Raw genomic sequence first — 25180 nt, 5'->3', positions numbered from 1 at the left:
GATTTGAAAATATATTCTCAATCTATGACTTGCCATTTGACCTTCTTAACATAATATTTCACAAAGTAAAAATGGTTTTTTTCTTTTAATAAAACTTTTGTAAATTTTTTGTTTCATGGGGTTGTACTTAAAATTTCATCAAGATACAAATATCCAACAAGGTTACATAGATTTTCTCCTGTGTTTTCTTCTACAAGTGGTACAGCTTTGCATTTTACATTTAATTTATAATACATTTTGAGTTAATTTTGTGTAAGGTATAAGATGTGTGTCTAGGTTCATTTTTTAGGGGAGAGGACGTATGTATGTCTAATTGTTTCAGCAGCTCTTGTTGAGAAGGCTGTCTTCTCTTCATTGAATTGCCTTTGTGATATATATATATATGTGTGTGTATATATATGTAAATATGTGTGTGTATATATATAGATGTGTGTGTATATATACATATATACACATATGTGTGTGTGTGTGTGTGTGTGTGGTGTATGTATCAGTTGACTATATTTGTGAGTCTATCTCTGGGCTTTCTATTCTGTCCCATTGATCTGCGTGCCTGTTCTTTCACCAATACCATGATGCCTTCATTGCTTTAGATTTATAAAACATTGTGATGTATTTAATGTCAGGTAATGCAAGTCCTATAACTTTGTTCTTCTCTAATGTTGCATTGGTCTTTTGCCTTTCTATAAAAAAATTTAGAATAAGTTTGCCAATATCTTCAAAATAGCTTTCCTGAATTTTGATTAGGGTTGTGTTGAATCTATAGCACAAGTTTGAAAGAATAGGCATTTTAACAATATTAATTCCTCCAATATATGAATACTGACTACATTTCCATTTAATCAGATCTTTGATTTCCATCATCAGTGTTTTGTAGTATTTCACATACAGATACTAAAATAGTGTTTCAGCTTTATACCTCAATACTTCATTTTTTTGTGTGTGTACTGTTTTAAATAATGTTTTCTATATTAAATTTCAAATTTTAATTGTTCTTTTTTGTTATATATGACAATTGACTTTTGTATGTTATACTTGTATCTAGTGACCTTGATGTACCCACTTAGGTCCAGAAGTTACATTCATTTCAATTTCCTACAGAGACCATCATTTCATTTATGAATAAAAAATTGGTTTCTTCCTTTCCAGTCTATATAATTTTTCTTCTTATTTCCCTGGCTAAGACTTCCAGTATGATGTTGAGTATGAGGAATTAGAGAGGACATATTTTACTTTCTTTTTTTTTTGAGACAGAGTCTCACTCTGTTGCCCAGGCTGGAGTGCAGTGGCACAATCTTGGCTCACTGCAACCTCCGCTTCCCGGGTTCAAGGGATTCTCCTGCCTCAGCCTCCTGAGTAGCTGGGATTACAGGTGCCTGCCACCATGCCCAGCTAATTTTTTGTATTTTTAGCAGAGACGGGGTTTCACCAAGTTGGTCAGGCTGGTCTTGAACTCCTGACCTTGTGATCTGCCCATCTCAGTCTCCCAAAGTGCTGGGATTACAAGCTTGAGCCACCGTGCCTGGCCTTGACTTCTTAATAATCTTAGAAGGCAAATACTTAAGTCTCTTGCCATTAAATCTAACATTAGCCACAGACATCATACACATACTTTATTCGATTAAGGAAGTTCCCATCTATTTGTAGTTGAATGGGTTTCTTTAGGTATTTTAATTACAAGTGGTGTTGAATTTTGTTCAAAGCTTTTTCTGCATCTGTTGATAAGATCATACAGCTTTTCTTAGTCTGTTATGAGGAATATACATATATATGTGGTGTATATATATCCATATTTATTTGTGTATATGTATGTATACATTCTCATGTATACATGAGAATACACATATTCTTTGCTGCTACAATGTATTAAAGGCCTTTGATAATTTTTGTTCACTACATCCCATCCCCTTTCACTCACTCAAATACTTTGTTTCTATAATAGTTTCCCTTTCTCTGGCATCTTTATTTTTTTCTCTTCCTGCACCATTCCAATCACCTCACAAGCATGCTGTATGTACTATCTCCACCAAAACACACAGGTGTGCATGCACAAACACACACATACAAATGCACCTCTCTGTATTAATCCAAGTGATCAATTTTTTACCCCACTTCCCTCTGTAGAAAAAATTATAGGACTCATCCCTCAATTCTCGTGAATCTACTATAAGATTTTTATCCCCACAACTCATCTGAAATCATTTTTGCCAAGGTCACAAGTGACCACCTTGAGAAATCTAATGGACAATTCTTTTCCTCTTAAATTTGTTGGCAGTACTTGACATGACAAAATTGCAAAAGCAACTCAATAGAAGAAGGATGGCCTTTTCAGTAAATAGTGATGGTACAACTGGACATCCATAGGCCAAAGACATCCCTGTGTCTTTATCTTTCATTTAAAGGAAAGAGGACAGGGGAACAGGAGGCAGATATAATACTCTCCAAGTTTTCATACCTTCCTTCTCAGGCACTTTGCTGGGCTTCTTCTTCTTTTTTCACCCGACCTCCTAACATAAGAAAACATTAACCTTTAGTTCCTGTTAATGATCTTTCTGCTATTCATATTCATGTTAATAAGTGATTCCATCTGGTCACAGGCATTAGTTAGATAGCATGTATATGAACAGAACACGCCCCAAATTTATCTTTCCTTCCCTGTATTCCACTGTTGAATTCCCACCAAAACTCAAAATTTCCACTGAAATCTCTAATTGGAATCTTATGCCTAATATGCTCCCAAACAAATTCTTGATTACAGCCATCCATTTCCACTAACATTCGCCTCCTTTAGTCCTACCCATCTCAGCTGATGTCAGCTTCTAGTTGCTGAGACAAAAATACTTAAAAACTACAATTCTTTCCACTTTCCCATACCCCTGCATAGCCAAGCCATGAACAAATCTTATTTGCTCTAACTTTAATATATATTCCCAATCTTGCCACTTTTCACTATTTCTGACACTCGCATCCTTAACCAAGCTATAATTACCACTTGCCTGGAATAATTAGAATAGTTTAATTGGTTTTTATTTACTTCTGTTCTTGCCTCCCTGCAGCCTATTCTTCACACAGCAGCTATTGTGATCATTTAATGTAGAACTCAGATCTAATGGCAAAATTTCTATACCACTTGGAACAAAATTCAAATGCTTGCAGGGTTCTGGTGTCTATGCACTTTGATGCTCATTTCCTCTTGCGCTGCTCACTCTCCTCTATTCTGGCCTTCTAACATTGCTTACTCTTCTCCTAGATTTTCCCTTGGTTCCTTCATTTACTTAATTCTAGTCTATGCTGAAGTATCTCTTTAAAAAGCACTTCCCAGAACACTCTAGCCAAAAAAAAAAAAAAAAAACCTAAAAACAAAAAACAAACAAACAAAAAAGCCCCTCTGCCGTACCCAATCTCTTCACTCTGATTTCTTTTTCTCCTTTGCACTTATTACTACCAAAAATTCTATCACATATGCAATTATTTCCAATTATTTATTTGCTTACTGTATATTGTCTCTCATTAGAAAATATGCTTCATCTGGATGGTGGCTTTACCTATGTAGCTTCATAACCATATTTCCTGAAGGGCTCCTGTCATTCAGGTGGCAGTCAAATATTTACTGCATGACTAAATGAATGAATCAAAGGAGGGGGCAAGAGACACCAGTGTGTTCCCATTCTCTAGAATTTTTAAAATATAATGACACTACTTGTAAAAACAACAAAACACCAAAAACACAGTTATAAAGAGTGTAGAAATCAGTAAATAATAATTGTGTACCTCCCTAAAAGATAAGAGTTCTTTAGGAAAGGTGGGGAACCTGTTGTACACAAGTTATAAGAAAATGTGTCAGTGACGGTGGACAAAAGGGAAGCATGGCCTATGGCCGCAATGCCTATACATTGTTATTAAATTATTAAAGTCCTGGAGTACTCAGATCTATGGAGTCTTATTCAACTGTGGATAAAACATACACAAAAAATATTTCTGATCCTATATTAATACATCCATGAGATGGTGTTATATTTAAAATTATTGTAGAATTTCTGAATAACTAAAAAAGAGTCATTTGCTACATGCATATAAGCTCTCTCAAAGAAAGCACTTTTTAGGTCTTCTTCACTGTTACATCTCCAGATGCAAGACTCATTACACATTTATTGAATCAATTAATGGAAATACAGCACTGGATAAAGATGGGATCTCAAATCAGGAAGAAAAAAATAGATTCAACCAATAACTGAGACAAGCTGTGAAGGATGCAATAAGAAAAATCTGAAGAATGTTAGGGGAACTTTTCCTAGACTGACCCTTATCAGCTCAATCCAAATTCCCATCACCCACATAGAACCTGGGATTTCTGCTGTGCAATAGTGGCAAATGTGCGTCCTAAACCCATCCCTTAACTGTTTCACTTAGGTGGCAAGGTATTCTCCATAGTAATGAAACAACCAATAGCAGGTGCTTCCTTATCTGTGACACAGTCTATATGATTCTGACCAATAGCAGACTTCTGTCTTTACAAGCACACATGTGCATGTATGTTGTTTAAATTACAAAATTAAAGCTTGGAATTTAAATCAACCACATTGAACAACAGATCCTTGTGGAATAAATAAACTAAACATACAAACCAATGCACAAGATATAGTCACCACCAATACAATATCACTTCAACTGAGTTAGCAGTTAGCTCGAGCCTAGGACAAATTCTTGGAAAGACAGAAGCTTCATTTTTAACAGCACATAACTGTGATTAGCATCAGCAAAGCCCCAGATGAGTAGAAGACTCAACTTGGTACCATTAACACAAATAAGTAGTGTTTCACTATTGTATTAGAAAAAAATTGTCTATTATAATAAAATCGCTTTTTTCTGAAAAAAAGAAGGCCATTACTTTTCAAAATTTAGAAATCCCCATGGGGCTAAGTGGCCTATACAACCTAGGTGGAGGGAAGGAATAATTCAGAAGATAGGGCTGAGTTTTCAGTCCTCTGGTAACTGCAGGCTGAGGGTAGAAAATTAGGGATAATGTGGCTTCACACATAAACCTTATGATAAGCAAAACATACCCCAGATTCTGTACTCAATGGCTTAATACTGGCTATCATTGGAACTACAGAGGGATGAAAGATTTTTTTTTTTTTTTTTTTGAGATGGAGTCTTGCTCTGTCACCCAGGCTGGAGTGCAGTGGTGCGATCTCGGCTCACTGCAAGCTCTGCCTCCCGGGTTCACGCCATTCTCCTGCCTCAGCCTCCCACGTAACTGGGACTACAGGCTCCTGCCACCATGCCTGGCTAATTTTTTGTATTTTTGGTAGAGACTGGGTTTCACCGTGTTAGCCAGGATGGTCTCGATCTCCTGACCTCGTGATCCGCCTGCCTTGGCTTCCCAAAGTGCTAGGATTACAGGCGTGAGCCACCATGCCTGGCCGGGATGAAAGATTTTTTATAGCAGATTTGTATTTTTTAAAATTTCTATATGGTTTGAATGTTTTAATCAAGCATGTTTTATTTTTGTAATACTAATGAAGTCAAAAAAAGCTAAAAGAGAAAAGTAGTCAAAATATACAGGAATCTACTATTTGTATCACTGCTTTTCAACAGAAATATAATGAGAGCCACAAGTGCTATGATGCACACATTTATTTTTAAGTTTTCCAGTAGCCACATTTAAAAAGGTAAGAAAATACAGGTAAAATTAATTTAGGAATACATTTTATTCAACCCAATATATCCAAAATATTATCATTTAAACAGGGATTCAGTATAACAAGTATTGAGATATTTTACAGTCTTTCTTTTCTTACTAAGTCTACAAAATCTGGGGTGTATTTTATACTCATAGCATATCCCAATGAGAACTGGCCATGTTTCAGTTGCCTTAAGAGCCAAATGCATTAGTAATGTACAGTGCAGATCTGTATCCTGAAAACATATTTTCACATTAATGAAAAAATGGGTTGATGAGATCAGATAATTTATAAAACATAAAAAGTAAAGGGTCAGTAACTACACTGAAAAATGTAAAAAATTCAGCAGTAATAAAAATGCAATGAAAAACCATGAACTGTAACGTGTTCCAGGTCACATGCAGGTATGACTGAGGGGCAGGGAAACAAACTAGTATTGCCCTTCTGAAAAAAAAAAATCAACAACATGTTAACAAAAGCTTTAAGTGATTGTTATTTATCATCTTGGCTGCAAAAAGTTCATTTTCTAAGAATTTTATACTAAGCTCTGATGGAACAAATGTGCAAGACAGTTACAAGGATGTTTAAATCTGTATCATTTATAAAAGGAAGAAATTGGCAATAGCCTAAATGTTCAATCCTAGGTACCTAATTTAATCAGTAATGATAAATCCATAAAATTAAATGTCTGTCAGTTATTTTATATGACTAAAGATTATTCTAGATATTAGATAATAAATAAACATATCATATGCCCATGAGCTATCTTTCTCCAAGACATGAGATCACTGATTTCAAATTTTAGTTTTTGCTTATTTGTATTTTCTAAAATTTCCACAATACATTTTATTATACTCAAAGTCAATAATCAAAATGGCAAAGTATGTCAGAAAGACTGAAGATGAAGAAAGCTGGAAAAAGGTTAGCCTATTTTTAGAAGAAATCTAATGGTTGCCTCTGAATAAGTAATTTCAGCAGGACAGTCTTTAGAAACCAAAATAATGGTTGAGAAGCAAAAAGAAATTTAATCAGGAAGGAATTATGGAAAAACGCACATGGTAACAGTATATATCATACAGAGTGTTTCTTTCTGTTGGATTTTTAAATGAAAATATGCCCATTGTGGAAAGTTTAGAATAAATGAAAGAGAATAAAGAAGGAAAGAAAAATCACTTGCAGCTTCAACAGCAATCCCTATCCTCAACATCTTGGAGTGCTCCCTTTAGATCCTTTCCTGCATGGTGCCCAATAAATGTTTGTTGAACAAATGAGGGCAAAAGAGCCAAAATACATAGGGATGTCAGTACACTGAAGTAGGAACGAGGGACAGAAATAGCAAGTCTTAAGAAATGCCTGGGTAGAAAATAAGGAGAAAAATTACACTTAATAGCCTATCATAATAACTGCATTTTAATTAAAGGTGGGAGGAGAGTCAATATATAATAAGTGTTATTTGATTTAAATATTTCCCTCTATTGCTAAATTTAAGTGTAGTTAAAATTTCCTATCTTACTTTCTTTACATAATGCACTATCCGCATCATTGAAAATTTCTGTGAATATCATGTTTCTAATAACATAATTTTTCAATGTTTAGATATTTCATAATTTGCATAAACAATGCCATGATATTGAAATCACTTACTTACAATGCCAAGGGAACAGAACTGTTCATGACTCATTGTTGACCTCTATATCTACAAGACAGGGGTCCTGTCAGAAGAATGACTAAAAGGGTATGATTAAAACTCTTGATACATGTGGCTAAACTCCTTTCTAGGAAGTTTTAACCAAATCTTGCTCTGAAGCAGTGAGATTGACAATGTACAGTATGTGTATTTCTATTTATTGGGTGAAAGAGTCATGAAAAGCTAAATGCCTAAAGAAAGGAGGCTGTGCAAGACAAAGCTGAGAATGCTGGAGTGAGAAGGTGTCATCATGCCTGCAAAGCCATAGAACAGAGACGAGTGGAAAGAGATGGGTGAGAAAAGAAGGGAAGGAAGTTTGAAAACAAAAGGAAATGTGAACTTAGTTAAGGAATAACACATCTTCCTCTGAGAAATATGAAGGAGAAACTAATAGGATAGCAACATAAAGAATAAAACAGATATGACTATGAGATGAATTCCTCAGACAACATTGTAAGAAATGCCTTCTTCATTGTCCAATTCCAAGAACTTCATGCTTCTATTTCTCAGCTGGACAAGTGACTGTTGGGGTGCCCAGCCCATCATCCACAACTCCTCTTCTAGCTCCAGCTGGGAGATAACACTCGCTTTGAAGGGATGACAGCCCACCCATGGGGAGAGAAAGATATAACAAATATCTGAAAATTCAGCCCTAACCCCTTAGTATTTGGCTCACTGAATGATGGCTACTGTGAGGTTTAACAGAGGAGTAGTATAGAAAGCTCCTAATATCAACTCTTCAAAATAAAGACAATTTACCTGGGGGAAAATGTATTCGGAACATCTTGTGTCTTGGGGACCAACTAGACTTTAAAACCTTTGGTTTTGGGGACTATATAAGCCCAACAGAGTAAAATGCTATGAAGACACATGGCTGTTAATAACTGAGGAAGCAAAGATCCTCAAATAGGAAGATTTTCAGTTACAAAAGAAAACGGCTCTTACCCACATAGATTAGATTCCTACAGTTCTCCAGCGTCACTTCTCTGTACAGATTCCTCTGTGGAGGGCTCAGTTGTCTCCACTCCTCCTCAGTAAAGTCTACAATAACGTTCTTGAATGTCACTGGCTCCTAAAATATAAGCACATTCACCCTCTATTAGCTATCCAGAAAGTGTTACTGACATAATGTGTAAAGCTGATAGTCACAGGAAAGGTGGAGGAGAAACCAAACAGAAAGTTTTGGTTTTTTGTTTTGGTTTTTTTTTGAGATGGAGTTTTACTCTTGTTGCCCAGGCTGGAGTGCAGTGGTGCAATCTTGGCTCACTGCAACATCCACCTCCTGGGTTCAAGCTATTCTCCTGCCTCAGCCTCCTGAGTAGCTGGAATTACAGGTGCCTGCCATCACACCCGGCTAACTTTTTTGTATTTTTAGTAAAGACAACGTTTCACCATGTTGGCCAGTATGGTCTTCAACTCCTAACCTTAGGTGATCCACCGGCCTAGACCTCCCAAAGTGCTGGGATTACAGGCACTGGCCACCATGCCTTTTTTTTTTTTTTTTTTTTTTGGAGACAGAGTCTTGCTCTGTCACGCAGGCTGGAGTGCAGTGACATGATCTCAGCTCACTGCAGCCTCCACCACCCAAGTTCAAGTGGTTCTTATACCTCAGCCTCCCCAGTAGATGGGATTACAGACACACGCCACCATGCCTGGCTAGCTTGCTTTGTATTTTCAGTAGAGACGGGGTTTCACCATGATGTCCAGGCTGGTCTCGAACTCTTGAGCTCAGGCAATCCACCAGGAGTCCATGCCTGGCCCACGAAGTATTTTTGACAGTGCTCAGACTTTGTGGTTACCTGAAGAAGAAGCCATCGAGAGGAAATTCCAACTCTATACAAATTCACTCATTTCAGCCCTATGTCTCGCCCTTCCTGTCTCAAAGGAAAAGTTGCCCTTCCATGTATCCTCTTATTGCACGTTCTAGGTGTTCTCTGATACTCTCCAGGCATTCACTCTCACAAATTATCCCCATTTTTGTCAATCTTCAAACTATTCCTCTTTGGAAACCCTTCTTCGGCTTATAAACAAGAATGTTCAAATGGATCTCTTCCTAAATGATTTATCTGATAGAAAAAAAAAAAAAGAATCCTTTGAAAATCAGTTTAGGAACGACAGTAACAATGCTGATGGGCCATGATTTAATAGGCACTGTTAAAAGATGGGGAGATGCAGGTAGAGTAGGCAGCTTGAGAGGAAAAGTCAAGGAAATACACCATCAAGAGCAGAAGCCCTTATACACTACGCTCCTGCAGACACTGGGAGGAGCTGCCAGGGGCCTGCCAATTTTTGAGGCAACAGGTAGAGTTGGGAGAATGAGAACCCAGGAGTATTTATTCAAACTTGGGAGGGGAAAGAACAGTTTTCAGGTCTACAACAAAGAGCTAAAGGTTTTCTCAGACAGGTTCTCCCCCACCCCAAGGCCTCTGCTATTAAAAAGGAACAGTGAATGCAACATCAAATGCATTGGATGCAGCTTAGAAGAGAAGACAAGTGTCACAAATAGTTTTGGAGGAGTGTCTACAAGAACCCATCTGTACTAATCACAGCCAATTAGGGGTCTGGCTAAAACCAGCCACGTTAGGATCAATAGTATTTTTAAAAAAGGATCCTGTCATTATCATTATGCAGAAATGACAACAATACAGGAGAGAAAGAACATGCTATGGAAAACATCAAAGGATGAACACATTCTGGGAAAAATAAGATCCGAAGAATACAAGAAATCTTCTAAAAATGCTTGCACTATAGAGTAATTCAATAAGGACATGAATTTAATGAAATACACACACCACCCAACATGATTTTTTTATAAAGAGAGATGGAAAGCTATGAATTATTCTGAGAACAAAAATGTATTATGGAGCTAATAAATTTAGTAGGGATTCTCAAACATGCAAAGACACAGAGAAGAACATTTTCTTCTCATTATTGAAGACACAGGTTGAGAGAAGAACATTTTAACTACTTGATACTGAAATCCACCACCCCACCCAAGAAAAAAGGAAGTATCACAATGAAGAACTAGGGAATAAAATTACTACAGGATGAATGGTAATGAGGGTTGTTTTTTTCCCCCAATCTTTATACATTTTATTTTTCTTTCTTGGCTTACTGCATTGTTATTAAGACCAGATATATTTTTCTTTTTTGTCCTTGCAAGAGGGTGGTTGGAACCACTTAATTGATCAATGTAGAACACATGGTATAATGAGACTTTAGATGTTAAATTGAGAAAAACAGTTACAGGAATAAATATGGGTCCAGAACAAAAACTTAAATAAGTAATTCTTGACAAAGTAAAAATAATTTTACAACAATTTAAAAAACAGTCCATAGAGTACAATAGTGAGGGAGAATAAATGTAAGCAAGGTTGAATGTCTAATCATGTAGACACAAACACAGTGAGTCTCTCATAACTGTCTTACCTTTTTTCTTTCACTCTTAGAGAAATATTACAAAAACAAGAATTTTCTGTTGTTCAATATAATTCTCTTGAAGAACAGCAATTTCTTTAGTTCTCTAGTTACTTTTTCTTTTTAAATTCGAGTAACATTAATTTTTTTGTTATTAAACCTATTTATTACTAAGCAATGCCAGTTTTCTTTCTGTCTCTTCATTCATTCATCTGTTCATCTCTTTTTTTGCCTTGCTACAATACCCAACACTTATCTCCATAAATATGCATGGAGAGAGACAGCCAGGTGTTCAAAGTTAACACTGAAAGGGAAATGCAAATGCATGCACTTTCTTTTTTTTTTTTTTATTGTTATACTTTAAGTTCTAGGGTACATGTGCATAACATGCAGGTTTGTTACATATGTATACTTGTGCCATGTTGGTGTGCTGCACCCATCAACTTGTCAGCACCCATCAATTTGTCATTTATATCAGGTATAACTCCCAATGCAATCCCTCCCCCCTCCCCCCCATGATAGGCCCCGATGTGTGATGTTCCCCTTCCCGAGTCCAAGTGATGTCATTGTTCAGTTCCCACCTATGAGTGAGAACATGCGGTGTTTGGTTTTCTGTTCTTGTGATAGTTTGCTAAGAATGATGGTTTCCAGCTGCATCCGTGTTCCTACAAAGGACGCAAACTCATCCTTTTTTATGGCTGCATAATATTCCATGGTGTATATGTGCCACATTTTCTTAATCCAGTCTGTCACAGATGGACATTTGGGTTGATTCCAAGACTTTGCTATTGTGAATAGTGCCGCAATAAACATACGTGTGCATGTGTCTTTATAGCAGCATGATTTATAATCCTTTGGGTATATACCCAGTAGTGGGATGGCTGGGTCATATGGTACATCTACATCTAGATCCTTGAGGAATCACCATACTGTTTTCCATAATGGTTGAACTAGTTTACAATCCCACCAACAGTGTAAAAGTGTTCCTATTTCTCCACATCCTCTCCAGCACCTGTTGTTTCCTGACTTTTTAATGATTGCCATTCTAACTGGTGTGAGATGGTATCTCATTGTGGTTTTGATTTGCATTTCTCTGATGGCCAGTGATGATAAGCATTTTTTCATGTGTCTGTTGGCTGTATGAATGTCTTCTTTTGAGAAATGTCTGTTCATATCCTTTGCCCACTTTTTGATGGGGTTGTTTGTTTTTTTCTTGTAAATTTGTTTGAGTTCTTTGTAGATTCTGGATATTAGCCCTTTGTCAGATGAGTAGATTGCAAAAATTTTCTCCCATTCTGTAGGTTGCCTGTTCACTCTGATGGTAGTTTCTTTTGCTGTGCAGAAGCTCTTTAGTTTAATCATATCCCATTTGTCAATTTTGGCTTTTGCTGCCGTTGCTTTTCGTGTTTTAGACATGAAGCTGATAAGCAACTTCAGCAAAGTCTCAGGATACAAAATTAATGTGCAAAAATCACAAGCATTCTTATACACCAGTAACAGACAAACAGAGAGCCAAATCAGGAATGAACTTCCATTCACAATTGCTTCAGAGAGAATAAAATACCTAGGAATCCAACTTACAAGGGATGTAAAGGACCTCTTCAAGGAGAACTACAAACCACTGCTCAGTGAAATAAAAGAGGACACTAACAAATGGAAGAACATACCATGCTCATGGATAGGAAGAATCAATATCGTGAAAATGGCCATACTGCCCAAAGCTATTTATAGATTCAATGCCATCCCCATCAAGCTACCAATGAGTTTCTTCACAGAATTGGAAAAAACGGCTTTAAAGTTCACATGGAACCAAAAAAGAGCCCGCATTGCCAAGACAATCCTAAGTCAAAAGAACAAAGCTGGAGGCATCACGCTACCTGACCTCAAACTATACTACAAGGCTACAGTAACCAAAACAGCATGGTACTGGTACCAAAACAGAGATATAGACCAATGGAACAGAACAGAGTCCTCAGAAATAATACCACACATCTACAGCCATCTGATCTTTGACAAACCTGAAAGAAACAAGAAATGGGGAAAGGACTCCCTATTTCTATTTAATAAATGGTGCTGGGAAAATTGGCTAGCCATAAGTAGAAAGCTGAAACTGGATCCTTTCCTTACTCCTTATATGAAAATTAATTCAAGATGGATTAGAGACTTAAATGTTAGACCTAATACCATAAAAACCCTAGAATAAAACCTAGGTAATACCATTCAGGACATAGGCATGGGCAAGGGAAATGCATGCACTTTCTGCTTTGTCAAACTGCTATGTACTGCTGATTGTTAAATAAGATAATATACTTTAAAAAATAAAAATAAAGGACTTCCACTTCCAGACAAAATGGAGTAAACACCTTTCTCTGTTTCTCCTATTAAGTGTAGATAACCATCCTGGAAGTTATATTTGAAACAAACATAAGATGAATATGAAAGGTGGGGAAAGGCAGGCTGGCTAGGGCCCCTGAGACTTGGGTGTTTTTGTCATCTCATGTATTCTGTAGCTGGATCTGAAGAAGAATCAACCTGGAAATGGTAATGGAAACAGAAGAAAAAAAATAAAAGCCCCAGTAAAGGATCAGCCTAACAAGCCAGAAAACTTTTAGACAGTAACCACCCAACTCTAGGAAAACACCATAGGAAAAAATAAAAATGTGGCTCCATCCCCACCACCCTCAGCTAAGGAGGGGGCAGGGAGGCAGACTTCCACGCTCACCCCACCACCCAGGGCTCTCTAACAAGAGAATGTTAAAGAACATCCCATGAAATGGCACCAGTGAGCAATTACATAAATGCTTGAATCAAAAGAAAAGGTAGAAAAATAGAAGCAAAATAGAAGACATAATGAAGAATCAAATAAAAATTTTAAGAATAAAAACATGAGGCCGGGCACGGTGGCTCACGCCTGTAATCCCAGCACTTTGGGAGACTGAGGCAGGCGGATCACAAGGTCAGGAGATCCAGACCATCCTGGCTAACACGGTGAAACTAAAATTAGTCTATACTAAAATTACAAAAAATTAACCAGGCATGGTGCAATCTACTCATCTGACAAAGGGCTAATTTCTAGAACCTACAAAGAACCCAAATAAATTTACAAGAAAAAAACAAACAACCCAATCAAAAAGTGGGCAAAGAATATGAACAGATACTTCTCAAAAGAAGACATTTATGCAGCCAACAGACACATGAAAAAATGCTCATCATCACTCGCCATCAGAGTAATGCAAATCAAAACCAAAATGAGATACCATCTCACACCAGTTAGAATGGTAATCATTAAAAAGTCAGGAAACAACAGGTGCTGGAGAGGATGTGGAGAAATAGGAACAATTTTACACTGTTGGTGGGACTGTAAACTAGTTTAACCATTGTGGAAAAGAGTGTAGTGATTCCTCAAGGATCTAGAACTGGAAACACCATTTGACCCAGCCATCCCATTACTGGGGATATACCCAAAGGATTATAAGTCATGCTGCTATAAAGACACATGCACACGTATGCTTATTGCAGCACTATTCACAATAGCAAAGACTTGGAATCAACCCAAATGTTCATCAATGACAGGCTGGATTAAGAAAATGTGGCATATATAGACCATGGAATACCATGCAGCCATAAAAAAGGATGAGTTCGTGTCCTTTGTAGGGACATGGATGCAGCTGGAAACCATCATTCTCAGCAAACTATTGCAAGAACAGAAAACCAAACACCGCATGTTCTCACTTACAGATGGGAATAGAACAATGAGATCACTTGGACACACGAAGGGGAACATCACACACCAGGGCCTATTGTGGAGTGGGGGGAGGGGGGCGGGATAGCATTAGGAGATATACCTAATATATATGACGAGTTAATGGGTACAGCACACCAACATGGCACATGTATACATATGTAACAATCCTGCATGTTGTGCACATGTACCCTAGAACATATGTATAATTAAAAAAATAAAAAATAAAAAAATTGACATTAAAAAAACCAAAAAACAAACATAAGATGAATATGAAAGGTGGAGAAAGGCAGGCTGGCTGGGGCCCCTGGGACTTGGGTGGTTTTGTCATCTCATGTATTCTATAGTTGCAGCTGAAGAAGAATCAACCTGGAAATGGTAATCAACCTGGTAATGGTGGAAAAAAAAAAAAAAAAGCCCCAGTAAAGGATCAGCCTAACAAGCCAGAAAACTTTTAGACAGTAACCACCCAGCTCTAGGAAGACACCCCAGGAAAAAAAATGTGGCTCCATCCCCACCGCCTCCAGCTAAGGTGGGGGCAGGGAAGCAGACTTTCATGCTCACCCCACCACCCACGGCTCTCTAACAAGAGAATTTTAAAGCACATCCCATGAAAATGCCCCAGTGAGCAATTACATAAATGCTTGAATCAAAAGAAAAGGTAGAAAAATAGAAGCAAAATAGAAGACAATGAAAAATCAAATAAAAATTTTAAGAATAAAAACATGAGGCCGGGCATGGTGGCTCATGCCTGTAATCCCAGCACTTTGGGAGGCTGAGGCAGGCGGATCACAAGGTCAGGAGATCCAGACCATCCTGGCTAACATGGTGAAACCCTTTCTATACTAAAAGTACAAAAAAATTAGCCGGGCATGGTGGCTGGCACCTGTAGTCCTGGTGGCTCAGGAGGCTGAGGAAGGAGAATGGTGTGAACCTGGGAGGTGGAGCTTGCAGTGAGCCGAGACTGCGCCACTGCACTCCAGCGTGGGCAACAGTGCAAGACTCCATCTAAAAATAAATAAATAAATAAATAAAAAATAAAGACATGAAATAATTGCACCTGTAATCCCAGCACTTTGAGAGGCCACGGTGGGCAGATCACCTGAGATCAGGAGTTTGAGACCAGCCTGGCCAACATGATGAATCCTTGTCTCTATTAAAAATATAAAAATTAGCCAGGTGTGGTGGCAGGTGCCTACAATCCCAGCTGCTTGGGAGGCTGAGGCAGGAGAATCACTTGAGCCTGGGAGGTGGAGGTTGCAGTGAGCAGAGATCATGTCACTGCACTCCAGCCTGGGCAACAGAGCAAGATTCCATCTCAAATAAAATTTCAAAACAAAATGAAAGAATTGAAATAAATAGCTCAATAGACAGGCTCTACAACAGAGTGGAAAGGAGAGAGGAGAGAACCAGTGAACCTGAAAATAGAAACTACCCTGACCAACAGAGAGAAGAGAGACAAAAACAGAAGAGAGAGGTCCACAGGGACTTTTGGGATTATGTCTTGTGACTTTAAAAAAACTGAAATCATACAGAGTATGCTTTCTAACCAAAATAGGATCAAATTAGAAATCAATAGGAAAAAGGTAACAGGAAAATTTCCTAACACTTAGAAACTAAACAACTTCCTTCTAAATAATCTGTGGGTCAAAGAAGAAGTCTAATCTCATGAGAAATAGAAACAAACAAACAATGAATAACAAAAATATCTACCCAGAACCAAACGAAAATACAGCATATAAAAATGTGTGATATACCAGTATACAAGAGCTGTGAGGGAAATTTATAGTGCTAAATGCTTATATTAGAAAACATTTCAAATCAATACTTGAAGCTTCCACATACAGAAAATAAAACAAAAAGAAAAATAAAATCAAAGTATTGGGGGAACCAGCCCCCAATATTTCAATGTAAGTTCTTTTCTATTTTCCCTAAGTGTCCGCTGGTCTGCGAAATAAAGAGAAAGAGTACAAAGAGATAAATTTTACATCTGGGCCTCCGGGGGTGACATCACATATTGGCAGGTTCTGTGATGCCCCTTGCGCCACAAAACCAGCAAGTTTTCATTAGAAATTTCAAAAGGGGAGGAGGGTAAGAACAGGGAGTAAATCACAAATATCACATGCTTCAAGGGGCAATAAAAGATTACAAGGGCAGAAGGGCAGAGTGAGATCACAAAGCCAGGGTGAAATTAGAATTACTGATGAGGTTCCATGTCCCACTGGGCACGCATTGTCTTGATAAACATCTTAAAAGGAAACAGGGTTCTAGAGCAGACAACTGGTCTGACTAGAATTCGCCAGGCTGGAATTTCCTAATCCTAGCAAGGCTGAGGGAGCTGCAGGAGATCAGGGCATATTTCATCCCTTATCTTTAACCACATAAGACAGACACTCCCAGAGCGGCCATTTTAGAGACCTCCCCCTGGGAACGCATTCCTTTCCCAGGGCTATTCCTTGCTGAGAAGACAATTCAGTAATATTTCTCCTATTTGCTTTCTGTAAGAAGAGAAATATGACTCTGTTCTGCCTGGCCCTGTAGGCAGTTAGACCTTATGGTTATCTTCTTTGTTCCCTGAAAATCACTGTTATCCTATTCTTTTCAAGGTGCCCAGATTTCATATTGTTCAAACACACATGCTTTGTAAACAATTTGTGCACATAATGCAATCATCACAGGGTCCTGAGGCGACATACATCCTCAGCTTACAAAGATGACGGGATTAAAGTAAAGACAGGCATAGGAAATTAAAGTAAAGACAGGAATATGAAATTTTAAGAGTATGGATTAAAGTAAAGACAGGCACAGGAAATTATTAAAGACAGGCATAGGAAATTATAAGAGCATTGATTGGAGAAGTGATAAATGTCCATGAAATCTTCACAATTTGTGTTCAGAGACTGCAGTAAAAACATGCATAAGAAATTATAAAAGTATTAATTTGGGGAACTAATAAATGTCCATGAAATCTTCACAATTTATGTTCTTCTGCTGTGGCTTCAGCCGGTACCTCCATTCGGGGTCCCTGACTTCCTGCAACACCAAAGCAAGCAAAAAATAATACAAATGAGATCATGAAATTGAAAACAGAAAAATAGAGAAAAATGAAAAAAAGCATTTTTTAAAAGACCAGTAAAATTGATAAACCTCTAATACGACTAATAGAAATAATAAGAGAGAAGACACAAATCACCAACATTAGGAATGCACCAGGGGATATAATCACAGATCCTGAAGATATAAAAATTATAGTAAGGAAATATTATGAATAATTCTCCAGATATAATAAACCTGACAAGTAAGATGAAATGGGCTAATTTCTCAAAAAACACAAATAACCACAAACATCTATGATTAGGAAATAAACAATTTAAATAGCACTACTCAAATAATTATTAAGAAATTATTAAGAAAATTATTAAGAAAATCAAGGCCAGGCACAGTGGCTCATGCCTATAACCCCAGCACTTTGAGAGGCTGAGGTGAGAGGGTTGTTTGAGCCCAGGAGTTTGAGGCTGCAGTGAGCTATAATCACATCACTGCACTGCAGCTTAGGCCACAGAGCAAGCCCCTGTCTCTAAAAAACACAAAAGGCCAGGTGCAGTGGCTCATGCCTATAATCCCAGCACTCTAGGAGGCCGAGGCAGGCAGATCACTTGAGGTCAGGAGTTCTTGACCCACCTGGCCAATATGGGGAAACCCTATCTCTACGAAAAATAAAAAAAAATTAGCTGGGTGTGGTGGCGCATGCCTGTAGTCCCAGTTACTGAGGGGGCTGAGGCAGGAGAATCGCTTGAACCTGGGAGGCAGAGGTTGCAGTGAGCTGAGATCATGCCACTGCACTCCAGCCTGGGTGACAGAGTGAGACTCCATCTCAAAAAAATAAAAAATAAAATAAAAAAGCAGGTCAAATTCATAATTTAAAAACTCCCAAAAGAAAATCTCCAGTCACAGACAGATTTACTGCCAATCTCTACCAAATGCTTAAAGAACTAACACCAATTCTACACAACGCCTTCCTGGAAATAGAAAAGGAGACTGCTTCCCATGTATTTAATGAGACCAGTAACCTTAATACCAAAATGAAGCAAAGACCAGAACAAAAACAAAAAAACCACACAAAACAACAGACCAATATCTCTCTATATTTAGATGCAAAATCTCTTAGCAAAATGCAAGCAAATGCTCAACATTTTATAAAAGAATCAAATGGCATGACCAAAGGGGATTCCTTCCATAGATTCAAAGCTGGTTCAATATTTTAAAAATCTATGTAATTAACCATACAAACATGTCAGAAAAGAAAAATCACATGATCATACTCATTGATGTAGAACAGGCGTTCGATAAAACTCAGTACTTATTCATGATAAAAATGCTCAGAAAATTATCAACAGTGTAGAACTTCCACAACTTGATAAAGAACATCTACCCCAAATCTATAGGTAACATAATATTTAAAGAAAGAGTGTATGTGTTCCGCCTAAGATAAAGAAAACACAAGGATGTCCACTTTTCACCACTATTATTCAATATGGTACTGGAATTTCTAGCAAGCATGGTAAGTCAAGAAAAAAAAAAAACATACAGATTATAAAGGAAGATGTAAAACTGTCCCTATTTGGAAATAATATAAGGAACTATGGGGAAAATCCCAAAAGATCTTCAAAATAATTCCTTCAACTAATAAGTGATTTCAGCAATATGAGCATACAAGATCAACATGGAAATAAACTCAGATTCAAGAAATCAATCAGAGGCATATATGAATTGAAAAAATATAACATAAAGCAATTCCTTTTTGCAAGTGATGTGACAGCATATCTAGAAGCCCTAACAATAAAAAGATAAAAGTAACTGAAACAATAAAGTCAGTAAAGTAAAATGATAAACAGTTAACCAACAAATATCAATAGTCTTCAAACATATAAGTAATAAGTTAGAAAAAATAACACTACAAAAATCCCATTACAGTAGCAAAAAATAATTTAGGAAAAAGGTTAATTAGAAATACACAAAAACTTTGTGATGAAAACTTAAACACACTTCTGAAAGGTACAGAAGCAGAAAGGCACACATCGAATAATATGAAAATACATGTGGACAACATGCAGTGTGTCTAGAATTTCAGAATATTGAAAATAACCTAAATGCTCTTCTATAGAATGATTGAATAAGGTATGGTACATACTTGTTATGGGTAGACTATGTCTTCCAAAAGGATGTTAGAGTCCTAACACCCAGTACCTGTACATGTGACCTTGTTTGGAAATAGGGTCTTTGCAGATGGTTAAGATGAAGTGATCAGGGAGAGCCCTAATCCAATATGACTGGGTATCTTTTTAAGAAGGTGAAAACTGGACACAGAACAGCCACGCACACAGAAAAAAAAGTCACATGAAGATAAAGGCAAAGACTGGAGTGATGTGTCTACAACCCAAAGAATGGTACTGTCAGCAAACCACCACAAGCTAGGACAGAGGCACAGAACACATTCTCTCAGAAGGACCTCAGAAGGAACAAACCCTGCTAACACCCTGGTCTCAGACTTCTAGCTGCAGAATTATGAGAATAAATTTCTGCTAAGCAATCCAGTTTGTGGTACTTAATTATGGCAGCCCTAGCAAACTAATATCATACTCAATGCATACTACGATACTATAAAAATGAATAAGCAAAATTTCATAGAATTCATACGCAGTGATTTCTAGGATATAGTTAAGTGAAATAAGTAAAATGCAAAAAAATTACAGGATGCTACCTTTTGTATGAAACGAAGCATCAACAAAATTTACATGTATTAGCTAATTTTTGCAAGGAAAAATTAAAAAATGAAACTGAATCTAATGAGACTACCTATAGGAGCAGATTGGATGAGGAAGAAATGGAAGGAGAAAGGGGGAATGATAATTCCATACGAATTGTTTTTGTGTAATTCTGAATTGTGGATTCTTATTAATGTCACACATAATTTTAAAAAAATCATGAAGAACAGCGGGACATTTCTAAATAGAACTGTATTAGTTAGGCTGGGCTATTGCTGCTATAACAGAACACCACAGCCTGGGTAGCTTAAATAACAGTTACCCAGTTGTGTCACAGTTCTGGAAACTGGCGGTACCAGCTAGGGTGTTGGCAGGCTTGGTTTCTTCTGAGGGGTCTCTCCTTGGCTTGCAGATGGTCTTCCCTCTGTGGGTGTCTGAGTCCAAATTTCCTCTTATAAGGATACCAGTCAGACTGGATTAGGGCCCACCCTACCAGTCTCCTTTTAATTTACTTACCTCATTAAAAACCCTATCTCCAAACACAGATTTTGAGGTACTAGCGTTTAGGGCTTCAACATATGAATTTTGGGGTGATACAATCCAGCCCATAACCAGAATACGAACAAAACTATATTACAGGCCAGGTGCAGTGGCTCACACCTGTAATCCCAGCACTTTGGGAGGCCGAGGCGGGTGGATCACGAGGTCAGGAGATGGAGACCATCCTGGCTAACACGGTGAAACCCTGTCTCTACAAAAATACAAAAAAAAAAAAAAATTAGCCGGGCACGGTTGTAGGCGCCTGTAGTCCCAGCTACTCAGGAGGCTGAGGCAGGAGAATGGTGTGAACCCGGGAGGCGGAGCTTGCAGTAAGCCGAGACCAAGTCACTGCACTCCAGCCTGGGTGACAGAGCGAGACTCCGTCTCAAAAAAAAAAAAAAAAAAAGATAAGAATCAGACACAAATACTAAATTATAGTTAGTAGGTTTGCTTTCCATAGGCCAGGCATATGAGTTAAAAGAAAAACTAGGATTGTATGATTGAGCAAATGAGTAAATATATTTAGGATAATGGGAGCCAGGTTCTCCATTTTGAAGAAACGACTAACACATGCAGCCAGGAAGGAGAGGAATGAGTTCCATGGTAGTAGACTAGTCTCAGTATGAATTAATGTTTTTTATAGACAGACATAGATGTGTGTGTATACGTATGTATGTGTGTATGCATGTTTATACAGATTTGCCCCTGGGAGAGTCTATAAGCAATGATACCGTAGTAGCAATGTGTACACCTAGCACCGAGATTTGGTTTCAACAATTCCATTCACCACAAAACGGAATCAAAGCTCTTTGGAGAAATGGCAGATTCCAGGGCTGGGATACAGAAAGAACAAAATAAGCCTAAAATATCTTGTGCAAAAAAAAAAAAAAAAAAAAAAATAAGGAAACAATAAAAATGATAGGTATATGTCAAAAGGATACAGAAGCCAATTTGAATGGACTGCCATGGAAGAAATCTGGGTAATTTCAGCATTAAAATCAATAATAATAGTAACATGTCACAACCTATTGAATAAAATAAAGATCCATGAGTGCCTACCGATATAAAAAATAAATAAATGAAGTAGAACGGAAAGTTCTTACTCATAGAAGAATTACAAATGTAGAAAGAACAGTATTTTAAAAGTCACCATTTTTGAGTCTTCATTGTAATAATCGGCTTATATAGGAATCATTACATAGGAATGCTATAGGTAGTGGTTAAAATTTTGACAAAAAGAAATTTAAATATCCTCAAAATATTTTCCCACAAATTACTTATTAATTACAACTTAACATCTTGTGACCATGAGCACTTAACATCTCAAATTTTCCCTCACCTTCAAAACAGAAATAATTAACTACTTTTTACAGTTCCCCAAGACATAAATATAGGAAGTGATAAAGTGTGTAGAAGTACCTAACAGTAGGTGCTTATCAAATGCTAATCTATTTTCCCTTTTCTAAAAAGGAGCACAAATCAGCTAACTGAGTAATTAAGATAGAATTTCAGAAGTTAAAAAAAAAAAACACAATCCATGTGTAATTGTGTCAAGGCTTCCTCCTCCAGAGGAAGCATAGAGAAGACAGAGCTGACATAGAAGAAAGAAGCCACGAATGACCAAGGCACCAGATCAACTTACAGCAGCCAGTCTGGATTTCAGGAATAAAGTGAACATTTTAATCCACTAGGCCCATTAGCTGCCCTGTTACCTAAGCCCTTGTTTTCCCCACTGACCTATGTTAAAAGGCATTTTGTACCTATTTTTGCCCATTTCCCTCCCAGAGTCTTCTGTAACTTTCACCTTTTGACTCGGGCTTTTAGGTTAAGCTGTCCGTGTTAAGACATGTTTTATGTCCATGTTAAGACATATTAAAACATGTTTTAGACAAATACTCATTTGTATGGGCAAAAAACTGGAGGGCTGTATTTTCAACTAATTGTAAAACAGGTTATTTTAGTTTCTATTATGTGGAAAGTGTAAAACATTCCAACGAAGGGTTTTAATGTAGATTTTTTTTTTTGCACTCATGCTGTTGATTGCTAAATGTAATAGTCTGATCACGACCCTGAATAAATGTGTCTTTTTTTTTCAAATGTGCTGTGTAAAGCTGGTTTACTCTGAAGCCATCTTGGTAAATTTGTGATGTTGTGCTGACTTCACACTCAACAGTGGGAAGTTAGAATTCCTCCAGGGTGATGCCAGATTCTATCTGGAATTTATTTACAACCTGCTTGGGTGGAGACACCATTGTCTTCAGAAACCTTGGTGTAGTTGAACTGGTAAGTACTGTCATGACCTGATATCTAAAAAATAAGAACAAAAATGGGCAAAAACATAAGGAAATGAAAACATAGTTAATTAAAGCTGGAAGAGAAATGAAAGAAAGAAAAAGTTACCTTCTAAAGAAAAAGAGAATCACGAGGTCACAAAAGAGAATAGACTCAAATGAAAAAATAACGACTAGCATTGAAGAAAGGTAGAAAAACAACCGGGAGAATGAAAATGACATAAGGAAAAAAGAGGTCACAGAAAAGTGGTAGAAATCAAAGTTAAGCAAAGGCACTAGTCACAAAATTGGAGTCCCAGGAAAAAAGTAATAAAACAATGGCATAAACTAACAAGAGATAATATTTAAAAGTATGTTGCAAGAAATTTATGCTGAAATAAACTTGGGTCAACTGAGTATTTGGGAAAATTCTCCTGAAACAGTAAACTTTAAGTCATAAGCTAGTAAAATCATTAGCCTTTATAGATTTTTGAACCAAACAATATTGACAAGAATGCATATCAAAACTTGCTATGGCTAAAAACAAATATATCAACATAACTATCCATGTACTAGGATAAAAAAAAAAAAGGTGAAGAGTAAGTTACAATTGTGTAGTTAAGGGCACATGAAGTAAAATGGGACATTTGAAGATAAACTCTTCCTGGTCTTCAAGAGAAAAGATCACACAAAACACACCTTATTTCTCCTTTTGTTTTTTTTTTTTTAGACGGAGTCTTGCTCTGTCGCCCAGGCTGGAGTGCAGTGGCACGATGATGGCTCACTGCAACCGTGACCTCCCAGGTTCAGCCTCCTGAGTAGCTGGAACTATAAGCATGTACCACCACACCTGACTAATTTTTGTATTTTTTTAGAGTCGAGGTTTCGCCATGTTGGTCTTGTCTTGAACTCCTGGCCTCAAGCAATCCTCCTACCTTTGCCTCCCAAAGTGCTGGAACCAGAGGCGTGAGCCACTGCACTCGGCCAGTGAAAATGTTTTGAAATAGACAAAGGTAATGGTCGCATGAACCCAGTGAATGTGATCATTGCTGTTAAATTGTACATTTTTAAAGGGTTAATTTTGTCACGTAAATTTTATCTCAAAAAAAAAAAAAAAAGAAAGAAAAAAAGAAGAGATGATCCAACAATAAAAATTCAAAGGTGAAAATGTGTAGACCAAGCAAACTGGGTGGAGAACCCTGGATAAAGGAGTTAAAATGAAACAGAGCTTTATATCTGATAAAAATGTGTTTTGAAAAGTTTGTTGTGAATTGAACTCTTAATTATTATATTTTCTCTTTTGACTTGTAGTTAACATTTTTCCAGCTTGAGGTATGAGGACTCATAGAAATTATGTATCTTCAATGAATACAATGTATGCAATGTATACTTTAATACATGTATAAATTATGAAATGATTACTGACAATCAGGCTAACTTTTTAAAGATATTTTTATTTCAGGTTGGCCCTCAATTGGTAGAAATTCACAACTCTTCAGTTTTAGGTCTCTCTGCCTCCCATTTCAGAATGGTGCAGCAGAACTGCATTATTTTGAATACTGTAATGTATAATTTGTGATTATTGCAATTATTCCAATAAAGGTTGCTTTGCATAAATAAAATACAGTGTACAACCATGTGTGGATAAATACATAAGACACTTAAGAACAGAAGTGTTAATAAAAAAGGAGTGTAGGCGTGGTGTGGTTGCTAATCCCAGCAACTTGGGAGGCTGAGGCAGGTGGATCACCTGGGGTCGGGAGTTTAAGACCAGCCTCACCAACATGGAGAAACCCGGTCTCCACAAAAAATACAAAATTAGTCAGGTGTGCTGGTGCATGCCTGTAATCCCAGCTACTTGGGAGGCTGAGGCAGGAGAATTGCTTGAACCAGGGAGGCAGTTTGCATTGAGCCGGGATGGTGCACTCCACCCTGGGTGACAAAAGTAAAACTCATTCTCAAAAAAAGAAAAAAAAAAAAAGAGTAAATTCTGATACATGCTACAATATGGATGAAACTTGAGGGCACTATGCTAAGTGAAACAAGCCAAACACAGAAAAGAAAAACAGTATGTG

The 25180-nt window shown here is 37.3% G+C and overlaps 1 protein-coding gene across 1 annotated transcript in view; it reads right to left on the bottom strand.

Moving 5' to 3' along the window:
* Positions 1–25180, bottom strand: part of RBL2 (RB transcriptional corepressor like 2) — a 122047-nt gene that overhangs the window by 94961 nt on the left and 1906 nt on the right. The window contains exons 2-3 of the mRNA XM_023209941.1: positions 8317–8443; positions 2456–2507 (exon numbers count right to left, since the gene is read on the bottom strand). The gene's annotated coding sequence lies outside the window, so the exon portion shown is untranslated. The remainder of the gene's footprint in view (positions 1–2455; positions 2508–8316; positions 8444–25180) is intronic.

This window comes from Piliocolobus tephrosceles, chromosome 17 (genome assembly GCF_002776525.5).
Source record: "Piliocolobus tephrosceles isolate RC106 chromosome 17, ASM277652v3, whole genome shotgun sequence".
Classification (NCBI taxonomy): domain Eukaryota; kingdom Metazoa; phylum Chordata; class Mammalia; order Primates; family Cercopithecidae; genus Piliocolobus; species Piliocolobus tephrosceles.
The sequence above is the reverse complement of the archived record's forward strand: the minus strand, read 5'-3'. Positions and strand labels throughout refer to the sequence as shown.